At 39.7% G+C, this 13,227-nt stretch overlaps 1 protein-coding gene across 12 annotated transcripts in view; it reads right to left on the bottom strand.

Moving 5' to 3' along the window:
* Positions 1 to 13,227, bottom strand: part of LOC134539300 (protein kinase C and casein kinase substrate in neurons protein 1) — a 244,370-nt gene that overhangs the window by 90,593 nt on the left and 140,550 nt on the right. Inside the window, exon 1 of one of the 12 annotated variants that reach the window (XM_063381220.1) lies at positions 6,600 to 6,735. The exons of 8 other annotated variants lie outside the window; for them this stretch is intronic. The gene's annotated coding sequence lies outside the window, so the exon portion shown is untranslated. Of the gene's footprint in view, positions 1 to 6,599; positions 6,736 to 13,227 lie in introns of those variants that run through there. 3 more of the 12 variants (XM_063381212.1, XM_063381219.1, XM_063381213.1) reach the window with 3 other exon arrangements.

The raw sequence follows: 13,227 nt of genomic DNA, 5'->3' as shown, positions 1-13,227 counted from the left end.
AGTGGCTGAGCGCTGAGAGCGAACGTTTGAGAAGCGAGTATGCCCGTCCTCTTTCTGACTTCTCTCACATTGTTGGCCATCTTGCCCTCTTCCCTTCTTCGCGGATATTAAGGCCCCCGCCTGTACGGGAACACACGCGGTGCACACAGCTTCAGGAAAAACAACGCGATTTCAAAACTACTCGAGATATCCGAGTGGGGTCTGTTTACGAAAATCATTCAAGAGTTCGCTGAGGGCCGATACGTACTTTTGATTTCGGTTTAGGGTTTAAAACTGTATTTTTGGAATAGTTAAATTGGCTAAAATGTGTGTTTTCAGAGTAATTTTTAGGCGTAAAACAACCATTACAGATTACTGAAAGAGCGAAATGGTTTTCTTTAGAATATGCGAACTCTTTTCTTTCAGTTTGTCTTTGGCGCGATATAAACAAAGCCTACTAAATATTGTGAAGTTATATAAATGGACAAAAATCTTATTTTGCAAATTGAATAATGGAATAATCTGATCAAATTAGTGTGTTGTCATCGGTCCTCGATAAATCTACAAAGTTTGAATGAAATCTGGCCGTTTAAAGTGGGTCAAAATCGCACCCAAAGGAGTCGGTTACAAACATACAAACAAACATACAGGTGAAGCAAATATAAAGCGTGTAAAAATTTAATTTACTAAGTCTCCACTCACACAGTTCTTGGATTGCACTCCAGGGGTGCTTTTCAAAATAACACTAAACATATGTAAAATTACTAAAATGATATATGTAACATTAATCATTTTTATATCACTACCCCTAGCCCTTATTCGGAGGTGGTTTCACAGTTCACCAAACTTTCAGATGCACTGCGCCTACTGTATCATCAAAATGGCATATATAAAGTGTGTCTCTGCAGTACAGAGCAAAAGGCGCACACTGTTGCCAGAATGATATAACTCGGCGACAGAGATTAGTTGCGTTACACTAATTATTAATACAGTTATTTAAAATAAATATATTATATTGTATGCCATCCTTAAGTATATAAAGTTTTTTTATTATAATATTTTTCAAACTTTTTAAGACTTGAAAAAAGTGTCCTTTGGATTATCATTACAGTTTTAATCATTCTGAAAATCAAAATTTAACACTAAATACAAATTATTTCAAATGATAAACTTATTGTAGCAGCATATTACTATTGATGTCAGGGTATTCCGTTAAATCATTTGCAATGTTTGAACCGAGAAAAAATGTTAAAATTAAATTGTAAATCAAAAGGTAGCTGAAACGGGAAATTGAAAAAAAATTATTGCAACTTTCGGTCCTTTCTACTTAAGACGTAAAAAAATTGACTTTGTTGAAAAAAACAACTAGAATATGTATTGTTTTCCCTTAACAGAAAACGAATTTAGATTTTTCTAATCAAAAACATTTCCTGACCACAGAGAAACGTAATTTATCATAAACATTACAAAGTTGCGTCAAACGTTTGTGCTCAGTGTCCAGAATCTGGTAAAAGTGCACACCCAAAAAGGTACAGTCATCCAGCACAATGCTGCAATATTTGTTCAACGTGCTGGATTTCACGGCATGTACTCCCGTGAGGGCTGCATCCACGAACACGAGCTCCCTAGAGCCACGGGGAAATGGATTCGCCATTCGATTGTTAACATGGAGGTGTTTTAAGGAGGAGTAACAGTGAGAGGCTGAGGCAATCCATCCCAGCATCACACTGTCCACAACCTCCCTTTTCCATTCGGCTAACCTGTGGTTGACAAAGGTATCATTCGGCTAACCTGAGGTTGACAAAGGAATCATTCGGCTAACCTGTGGTTGACAAAGGAATCATTCGGCTAACCTGTGGTTGACAAAAGAATCCTAGCCTGCGAGTAAACACAAGGCACTTAAGGCCCCCGCCTGCCCGGGCACACACACGGTGCGCAGAGATTCAGGAAAAACAAAGCGATTTCAAAACTACTCAGGATATCCAAGCGGGGTCTGCTTACGAAAAGCATTCAAGAAATCGCTGAGGGCCAAAAAGTACTTTTGACTTCGGTTTAGGGTTTAAAACTGTAATTTATAAGAGTTAAATTGGCTAAAATGTGTGTTTTCAGAGTAATTTTTAGGCTAAAACAACCATTACTTATTACTGAAAGACCTTAAGGGACTTGGATGACACATTTATGTTCATTTCTCGGCCATATAATGTTACGGTCACCGCTCAAATTTCACAGTTATCCTGTGACAACGAGAAGACTGCGCGCCAGTCCAGAGGCGACACCGCGCTAGAAGCACCAGCGAGCGTCGCGCTTATCATCCCGCCTCACCAACACACATACTACCCCTGACGAGGGCAAAAGGGACATCGTCAGCGGCAGAAACTAAGGATGAGGCGAGCTATAGCATCCCTCCTGGTCCACAGAAGAGGCCGGTGTTCCAACAGGTAGATAATTAATGGTCGACGCACCCGAGGCCGAGGTTCGTTGCGCAAGCGACAGGTTGGGCCGGTGGCTCGGCTCGGATCGTTAATGGAACAACTCAGTGTCCAAACCCAGCCGCGCCCATTCAAGCCCGACTTCCAACCACACGAGCTCCCGAACTGGTCAGCTGGCTGCCCATCACAGAGAAGATAATAATTTCTGTCTACAAGATGTAGATAATCGAATAGTACTGCCATCAAATACTTTCATCGAATAATTGTAACATCCATAGACGTAATTCATTCGTGAACATCACCATCAAGTGGAGTTAAAATTGATGGAACACCTGGACAGTTAAATCAAGCAAGAATAATATTAAATCGAAATGGATTAATTTATGGCCAATGTTCAGAAATTTTGTGGAACAAATCATAGATTCATACCTATTGTTGTTAAAAGTGTGCCCGTTATTAATTTTATTAAATGAATAATAAATTGATCAAATGACTGAAAGCAAGTAATGGTCTCTTAAACCACTTTATAATTAATAAATAGCAAATACTTTTGATGAGGAAATTAGTTAATATATAACATTAGTATGTCATGTCTATGGCCCATGGCTTTCGCAGCTATTGTGCGAGGCTGCTCGGTTTGTGGCTTCCGGCCGCGCTGAAGGCGGGAGATATTCACAACACGAGTTTGGGTCGCATTGCAGTCGCCATCTTCAGCACAGAAGTCTCGAGTCGAGCAAGGGTCTTATTACTTTAAACATCTCTCGCCTCAGCGGTGTGCTTTCATTATGGTTGAAGTCATCACATTCCCAGTATTTTTCCTGCCTGAACTTTAAACATTATCTCCCCCCCCCCCCAAAAAAAATCACCTACCATGCTAATAATGCTACAAATAAAAAAAAAGGGGTTGTCTGTACAGTCGGTTTACGGACGATAATGTTTTGTGATAACGTCATAAGAAAACACTGATGAATAATTGCTTATTTTTTAATTTTCAAATATTATTTACAGTTTTTGCAAATTTAATTTAAATAATTTGTTTAAATATAATCACGAACAATTAGTTATAGAAATAAACTGAAATCAAATCAATGTCAATCAATTGTTAATTTGAAATGACGAAATTGGACAAATAAATCAAAATTTTTAAATTGCTTCTTTTAAAAAGCCCGCCTTAACCTATCTGATATTATAGAAGATTTTATCGCACGGTGGTTGGCCGGTTCTTGCACGCTCGGCTCAGGCGGAACGTGACAATGAGTAATGCTTCTTCGTGCGTGCAGCCGGCGTTCATCGATTTATAAGACGTTATCACGTCAAAAAGTGTTGTAAAAACTGTGAACTTACTAGGACAAACCAGTAAAAAAAACTCTGCGACTGCGGTAAATATATGTTTTCAGAAGCAGCAGAATCAGACAGAGCAGTCGGAAACAACACCAGAGCCAAACATAAGCTAACTTAACAGTAATCCAATCTCCGCACAGCACCCAACACGTGTGATGCACGTAAGGGCGACAACAGCGGGCGTGCAGACAGCCAGTTAAGAGCCCCGCCTACCCGGACACACACACGGTGTGCAGAGCTTCAGGGAAAACAACGCGATTTGATAACCACTCAAGATATCCGAGTGGGGTCTATTTACGAAAAGCATTTAAGAGTTCGCTGAGGGCCGAAAAAGTACCTTTGATTTCGGATTGAGTTTTTAAACTGTAGATTTAGAAGATTTAAAATGGCTAAAACGCATGTTTTCAGGGTAATTTTTAGGCGTAAAACAACCGGTACAGATTCTTGAAAGCACTTAAGGGACTTGCACTACCCCTTTATCATCAACTAGCTGCCCGACCCGGTTTCGCACGGCTATACTAATGGAAAAAAATTAAGCCACATCTCCCATTTACAGTAATGGTAAATAAAAACAATTCGGAGAGAAAATGAATAGCACCGATGGTTTCCCGACTCGTGCACGCAACGTACAACTGATGTACCCGTACTTCGCTACGGCAGTTTACAGGCAGATCACTCTTGCGCCGCTCATTATACATGCCCCTCCTTGTGGGTACGCCACTGCCGCGCGATTCCGTTGCCATGGAGACGCAGAAGGCATGAACAATGCAAAATCCTGTTTCGTTGTTAATATCACACGGGTGTTTTTTACTTGTATGGGAAAATTAAGAATGATAAGGCATCTAGTGCGTGGCAACAATGTTAATAGGCAATAGCGCCTGCGGCATTGTCAACACACACTTCGTACGTGTACTACATGTAGTATCTAACCCCCTCCAACGCATTTGATTCTAAATTGGACTTTTAGTAAGGATCCCTAATGTTATTGATAATATAATATAGCCTATAGCCTTCCTCGATAAATGTACTATCCAACACTGAAAGAATTTTTCAAATCGGACCAGCGGTTCCTGAGATTAGCGCGTTCAAACAAACAAACAAACAAACAAACAAACTCTTCAGCTTTATAATATTAGTATAGATTCTCAACCATGTAATGTTACGGTTATCGCTCAAATTTCGCAGTTATCCTGTGACGACGAGAAGACTGCGCGCCAGTTCAGAGGAGACACCGCGCTAGAAGCACCAGCGAGCGTCGCGCTTATCATCCCGCCTCGCTGTCACACACACACAAGCATTCGCCTGGGGTGGTTACAGCCCAGGTACTCTGAGATGCTATTCCAACGTCACGTTTCGTCACAACGCCACCTCGCTCAGTTTGTCACCATGAAGATGCTGACCACTAATGAAAAACGAAACTAGAGTGAAGTTCCGACACCACAAGGCAGCCTTACATTACCGTTATGTCCAACTTTAATAATCCATTTTATTTTTATAAAAGATAAGCTAGTAGGCATATTAACTGGTATTTGGTAATGTTTTTTTTTATTGTGTATACAGTTGTAATTTAACATAAAATATTAAAATAAGTGTTTCTGATGCAAAGTTGTTTAATTAAGAAGACATATTTCGTTTTAAAAATATGTATAAAACTTTGAAAAACATTTTTCCTGTGAGTAATTGTTCATGTCCAATTGTATTTTAACGTAAAAACTAAATAATTCAATAAATAATCAGGTGAATGTGTTTTACGATTTGAAACTGTACAGTTACCAAATTAATTTTTATTTTGAAGATATTAATTCTACAACTTTGATTTTTTTTTAAAAAAGCAGGATTAGCGAAAAAGGAACATTGTCCCAATTTTCGGGTGGACGGAAAACAATTATTTTCGCTCAAATTCAAAGCATAGCTTTTAAATCAAACGGTTTGGTGCATTAATTTGAGGTTGGTAATAGCATAGGGACTAACTTCAGAAAATAACCTCGTAGCCCCAGTCTAGTGTATGCACCCTGATCGCCCTATTGCCAAACCCAAAACATAGCGGAAATTATGCTTGACCAAAACCCGCTGATGGATGAGTATGAATCAGAATTTCCGTCCTTCAAAATGGCCACTTCCATAAAAAATAAGGGGTTATGTCCCGTTCCAGATCATTACTTTATATTTAGGTACGCAAAAAACTGATAAACTTGTAGACTCTTTCAGAGGCCGAACTTCAAAAACATAAAAAGAAAATAAATACTGTCCATATTTTTTTTCATAATTAGCTGAAAAAAGAATTGTTTACTTTGAGGTTTAAAGGCAATGATTGTGGCTACTGCCTGATATGGTTTTAAGAATTTCTGAAAAATTTTATTTACTTTTATTTAGTAGTTTAAAATTATAAAAATTCTGGAGAATTTTTAAAAGGCTCAATAATATTAAAGATTTTTTTTATGAAATAAATTAAACCGTAATCACATAGTGGCCAGTAAAATTTCTGTAAGCCTAAAAAAAAAAGTTCCAGTTTCATATTGCATTTCATTCTCCGCAAGGAAGTGTTAAAAAATGTATATTTTTCCAACTAATGATGCAAAACGAATGCGATGTAATTATTTCTTAGTTGTATTTAGCCCGTGTGTAACGTAGATATGAAGTAATGAGCTGGAATGGAACAGTTTCCGTTGATGCAAACAGGTTCGCGGACCGACGGCCTGGCGAAGATGACGACCTCGCGGCTAAAGGCGCGGCCGAAGAAGCAGTCGTCGTCCTGGGTGGGTCGGCAGGACTCATCTCGCGCACACACGCAGCACACGCGGCACACGGCACACACGTGGCACACACGTGGCACACACACGGCCAGTTTACCTGCGGCGGCCATGACGCGCTACTCCGCTCCCCGGCTGCCACTGAGCTTCGCGGCGACGACCGCTCTCTCCGCCGCAGACTTCATTCATCCCCCCTCCACCCCGCGGCGTGTCTGCCGGTGCACACTCTCTCCGGCTCGTCTCTACACCTACAGTCGGTCGCAAAAACATTCGTCCACCGACCACCAACAATGACGGCAACGAAAAAATAACGTGAATGCTACGAGGTAGTGTCTTCCGATACACATCATCATCTTATATACGGCGCTAGTAACAGTTCAGTTGTGAACTTCGTCAATAGATGGCGTTCCCTGGAATTTTTAACGCGTTATCGTTTGGGGCGTCCGTCACATCTTGATTTTTTGTTCGTTTGTTCCGTATGCGTTCCTATACCATTCTTCCGATTGCGATGAAATTTCGGTGAGTTGTTATGGGCATGCCCGCGAAGGTTTCTGAGTCAAACAACTATTTTACAATAGATGGCGCAAGAATAGTTTCAACAAAAGTGTGTATTTCATATAGTTTAACAGCAGTTCGTGTTTTCGTTGTTCGAGTGCGTACGCATGACAGAATTAAATTGAATTAAATATAAAAGAGAGCGACATATAGAGTGAGATAGAGGGAGATATTAGAGAATGAAATGGAGTTAGATAAAGAGAAATTTAGAGCTGCATAGAGGCATATATAGAGAGGTATAGAGATTGGTATATAGAGGAGAGAGATATAGTTAGAGATGTAGATGTATATATTTAGAGATAGAGAGATTAATATAAATAGAGATATATACAGATGTAGATAGAGATAAAGATATATATAGAGAGATATAGAGATATAGAGATGTTTTCTATAAGTGTACCTACTTCAAACAAATTACAATACAAAATTGAATGAGGCATTGCAATGCATGCCGAGCATTAAATAGATAATGGAATCTTTTCAATATCAGTAATCTTATATTTTTCCACTTTTTTCTATGGTGCTTTATAGAGTTTATATTTCATACAGACCATCCATTTTAAGATCTATAGAGATAAATAACTAGCAGAACAACGTCTGCCGGGTATTGCCAGTGATAGAAATTATTTTCCACACTTGACATTCAAATTAAGAAGAAAAATTGCTGTCCACATCTGATTTTGAAAAAAAATTCCTCTTCTCCCTGTGTACAGTCCGGGCAACACCGGGTACTGCAGCTAGTAAACAACATATTTTGCGTTTATTTTCACAGCTAAAGTTGTCCAAAATTGGACACTAGCGTAACATTTTACAGCTTTTTGTTTAAAAAAGAAAAACTGTTGAATATATGAGACAAAACTCAAACTTCAAGAGAGCTATCGGATAAACTTGCAGGAGAAAAGCTCGCCTAACAGGCTAGGGCGACCAAAGAGGCGTCAGTCATGGCCTTAATCGTTGCCATGACTGATCAAAAACCTCAGCAGCGCGTGACCTCTCCCGCATGGTTTAGACCTGGCATGATTAAGGTGTAGTGGCTTTAAGGGGCCTACCCAGACAGGTGTTTATCTGTGTTAGTGAGCCAGGATGACAAGCGCAACGCTCTCTGGTGCTTCTAGCGCGGTCATCTCCTCTGAACTAGCGCGCAGTCTTCTCATCGTGCATAGGACAACTGTGAAATTTGAGCGGAGACCATAACATTATATGACGGAGAAATTAAAATGAAGGTGTAATGCAATTCCCTTAAGTGCTTTCAAGAATCTATATCGGTTCTTTTATGCCTAAAAAGTACTCTGAAAACATGCCTTTTTAGCCATTTTAACTCTTAACTCCATTTCAAATCGCGTTGTTTTTCCTGAAGCTCTGCGCACCGCATGTGTGCCGGGTAGGCGGGGGCCTAAGCCTGAGACACGCTAAGGTCCTCACTTAACCTGTACCCTTCCTGCACACTTATATAAATAAACTTAGGGCTAGGAAACAAAACTGGTACATCTGGACCCATCTCCGGTCTCGGAAACAAGGTCTCAAGTCCTCGGAGACCGCGGCCGCTACCGCTTCATGCTCATGACGAGAGGGTCGTGGGTTTAGGTCCTGACACCCCGGCTGAGCCTCATTCATGAGCAATGAGCAGGTATGCAAGTAGTTAGCAGCCTGCTATAATCTTGGAGTTCTTCAAAATCCTCTTTTCAAAACTGTCACATAAAGCCCTATCAAAACAAATTCAGCCTAACAACATAAAAAGATGTAAAAAAATATCAAAAATATCACACGAACTCACGTAAAACTCTAATAATATATGAACTAAAATCTATAATAGTAAGTACACGGTCCGAAAAATGTGCTGGTCAATAGTACCCACGAATTTATATATATATATATATATATATATATATATATATATATATATATATATTACTGCCATATAATTTAGATATAGGGATGACATGTATAAAATCTGTAATAAGAGTGAGAAAATAGTTTGCGTACGAACAAACCAAATTTTTGCAGCTTACTCCAAATTAAAAAAAAAATTCTTCGCTCATCCAACTGAAATCAGGATCTGGAAACTCGGTAACCACAATACGAGAGATTGTAACCTGCTTGTACAGTATGAAGGATCACTTTGTGGCCAATGGGTGTTGTGATGATGAGTAGAGAGTTGCCCAATGAGGGACTTCCGGGTAGGACAGCATCCCAGCTGCGACTGTGGACGGCCTCCTGGCAGCGAGTCAGGGATGTCAGGCATGTTAAAGAGTACCGTTAACATGATGCGTAAGCTTGTGTACCTTGTACTATGTCGAAGCCATGCCATTCCATTATTTGACTTCAATTAAGGCTAAACAATGCAAACTCATTACTGGAAAACTATGATAGTGGAAGTAGCTTGGCTTCTGGGTTGTAGCCGCGTCCTTGGCGAATAATTCACCGATGTTTCGGTCGACATTGCAGTCGCCATCATCAGGGAGTATTTACCTACTGCTTGAGTAGGTAACTGCTCCCTGATGATTGCGACTACAATGTCGACCGAAACGTCGGTGAATTATTCGCCAAGGACGCGGCTACAACCCAAAAGCCAAGCTACTTTAGACAATGGCCGTGAAAGCCTGCAAACATTATTATTATTATGATATTGGAAAATGGTTAAAACTGTTGGCATTATAACAGTAGATTATTTTTTTTTTACATAACACGCATTATTTGAACCTCGCTCAAGCAAAGAAGGTTTGTTTAAAAACTTTGTGTCGAGAAACATGTCTTCAGTTTATAATTCGCCAAGTTTTTCTCGCGTTTTGGGTTAAATATTTCAGAACTATCAATTAACCCCATGTGCATGATGTCATTCTAAGAAATGAAGGTAACGAAATCAGAAAATAGCTCTTCTAAGAAATGGGACATAATTAATGTCAGAGTACCATTATTTTGCCAGGATACCATTATTTTGGCAGGAATACCATTATTTTGGCAGGAATACCATTATTTTGGCAGGAATACCATTATTTTGTAAAGAGTGTCATTACTTTGGCCAATGTACCATTACTTTGTCCAGAGTACCATTAAGTTCCGTACGCTGACGAACTAGGATCCCTGGAGGGGGGAGGGGTAAATACGAAATATGGTCGTGAGGCTTAAAAGTGCGGAACGTAATTCCATTCCACTTAATACCAAACTAAAGAAAATTAAACCTGACGAGTGGAACGAGGCGTGCCAATTAGGACGGCGTAATATACGAAAGTGTGGAAGGTGAGGCTTGAAGACGGTAAAACTGTGTGTGAAAAATGTTAATTGACGTGACTGCTTTTAAGTAAAAAAAAACTAAGTAAAGACTATTCCCTGTTTAAAGTTTAAAGGTTGCTCGGTCTAAAACAGGGAGAGGGTGGAGATGATGATATTAATTACGATGATGAACTAAACCAGTGAGTGGTTCCCAAACATTTCAGCTGGCGACCCACCTTTCCTTATAGGAATACCTCCAGGTCCATCGGTCCATGGTGGAGTAAAAAACATTATTTGTATCGTATTCCTTCCTTATGCATATATAATTTACCTTCAAATATTTCAAATATATATATATACATGTCATTGCACTTTTTTAAGCTACCGATTGATTATTGATAAACAATGTGTTCCGATTTGAAAATGGTTGACAAAATATAAGCACTTTGTAGCAAAACAGTTATTTATTTAACAATAGATATATGTTTGCAAACAACTAGATTTGTTTAGAATTTATTATCTGATAGTTTATTCGATGGTTTCTTATAGTTTTAAGATAGAGTCGTGACCCACCTTTAACCCTTCCGCGACCCGCTAGTGGGTCGCCACCCACCGTTTGGGAACCGCTGAACTAAACGATAGGAAACTAATCCTAACCCATCCCATAAAATTCTACGTGGTTGTGGATCTGGTCACCATTAAGTACTATTCTCTCTATCTGTGTAGTAGTGAGTAATAAAATATCTGGAATACGTTTTTATAGCAGCATTTTTTTCCTCGAATGCCGATAACGTGTAGTTAATTGGATGATTCATCATGGCAGTCGATTGTACGGGCACGCACGAGCTATGCCAGTTGGTTGTGCTTCGATGACGTCAATGCACGTGGCATTAATAGTGAGCCTGCTGGTGGGACGCGTGGGTTTCAGGTGACCTCGACGCAACCTTCCGCGGAGGCGATAACGAAAAGCTAACACGCCTGACGCTGTCGCTAAGACTTCTGTGGACAGGCGCTGATAACCACCCACGGCTTCCAACGTCAGCCGGTGTGCACGGTCTTCGTGACAATTGCGACAACACGCTTTTGCAGCACACCCAGAACATTATGAGGAGTGAGTGGGAAGTACTCCATAGTCACAGAATATGAGGAGTGTGTGGGAAGTACTCCATAGTCACAGAACATTATGAGGAGTGAGTGGGAAGTACTCCATAGTCACAGAACAATATGAGGAGTGAGTGGGAAGTACTCCATAGTCACAGAACAATATGAGGAGTGTGTGGGAAGTACTCCATAGTCACAGAACATTATGAGGAGTGTGTGGAAAGTACTCTATAGTCACAGTACATTCACTGCAACTACTTCCACTGCTACTTGCCACGTGAATTAACAACAGTCTGGCACTGAATGAAACTAATTCTTCTGCCTCAGAGTGTTAATTAACATTCAATGAAACCATACTTAAATCACGAAAGACAGCAAAGCAATTAGTCCAATAATCCTGTCATTTAATACCAAGTAAACCATATTTCCATAGTTGACAACAAATAACACATTTCAGAGGCTCATTTGCCTCTTGGTAGGCAAGGCTACTGAGGCTCTAAGGAAATGGGTGTGTGTGTGTGTGTGTGGGGAGGGGGGGGGGAAGAAAGGTGACAAAAGCAACAATACAGTGCCACCTCGCCTCCCTACGCGTAAGGCGATGACTGGTGAACTGTCTCATCTGCTTCCTGCGTGTAACGATGACCCTAACAAAGGTCATTTTGTAGGTGTAATAGTAATAAATTTTCCCAATTTCCTTTTTTTAATTCTATGACTACAAATCACTAAATTAAACAGGAAAATTTAGCACTCACAAAAGCAAGGTTGTGTGTGAGTAAATTTGGTCACTTAAATCTATGTGCAGTATTTCGACTAATGTAAATGATTAAAAAAAAATGTAACAACTAATAAATAAATAAAAATAACTTACATTAGTTTTTTACAAAGTTTTAGGGGCCCGTCTAAACAGGAATGTATGTGTGTTAGTGAGGCGGGATGATAAGCGAGACGCTCGCTGGTGCTTCTAGCGCGGTGTCTCCTCTGGACTGGCGCACAGTCTTCTCGTCGTCACAGGATAACTGTGAAATTTTAGCGGTGACCGTAACATTATATGGCATATAAATAAACGCAAAGGCGTAATGCAAGTCCTTTAAGTGCTTTCAATAATCTGTACCCGTTGTTTTGTCCCTAAAAATTAATTTGAAAGCACGCCTTTTAGCCATTACAGTTTACATTCCTAATCTTGAAACAAAAGTACTTTTCGGCCTTTAGCGAATTTTAAAATAATTTTTGTTAAGAGACCTCACACGGATATATTGAGCATTTTTCAAATTGCGTTGTTTTTCCTGAAGCTCTGCGCACCGTATGTGCCCTGGGCAGACGGGGGCCTCAATTAAAATAATGGAGAAAGTTTTAAGATGGCACACTGTGCATCTAGATAATCTTTAATTAAACGAAGAACTACAATAACCGCACATATTTTCGCTATAGTAAAAATATATTTTTTAAAAATATTTGGGGGTAGCAAATGTCACGAAATTGCGTGAAATGTAATGGTGTTGTCCCCAATTATCTTAATGACAATTTTTTCAAGACAGTGACCAGTTTGCGTTAGTTGTACAAATTTGTTGAATTAAGTATTATGCAGAAGCTCAGTGTTTCACTTTATCAATTGATTGCAATAAATCAGTCTTAAGGGGCCGCCTTGTCAGTGGTCTATCTGTGCTTGTGATAACAGCGATGATAAATGCGACACTCACAGCCAGTGCCGAGATCATATCCTTGTGATGAGATCGTATCCCACTAAGTTGAATTATCATACAAACGTGTGGTCTATACACCTGACATACAAGACCTGGTTGAAAGGTATTCCAAGATTCTAACATTTAGACTTCCATGTACGAGGGTTATTTTTTTTTAATCTC

This window comes from Bacillus rossius, chromosome 15 (assembly GCF_032445375.1).
Source record: "Bacillus rossius redtenbacheri isolate Brsri chromosome 15, Brsri_v3, whole genome shotgun sequence".
Lineage (NCBI taxonomy): Eukaryota > Metazoa > Arthropoda > Insecta > Phasmatodea > Bacillidae > Bacillus > Bacillus rossius.
This window is presented reverse-complemented; position numbering and strand designations above follow the sequence as displayed.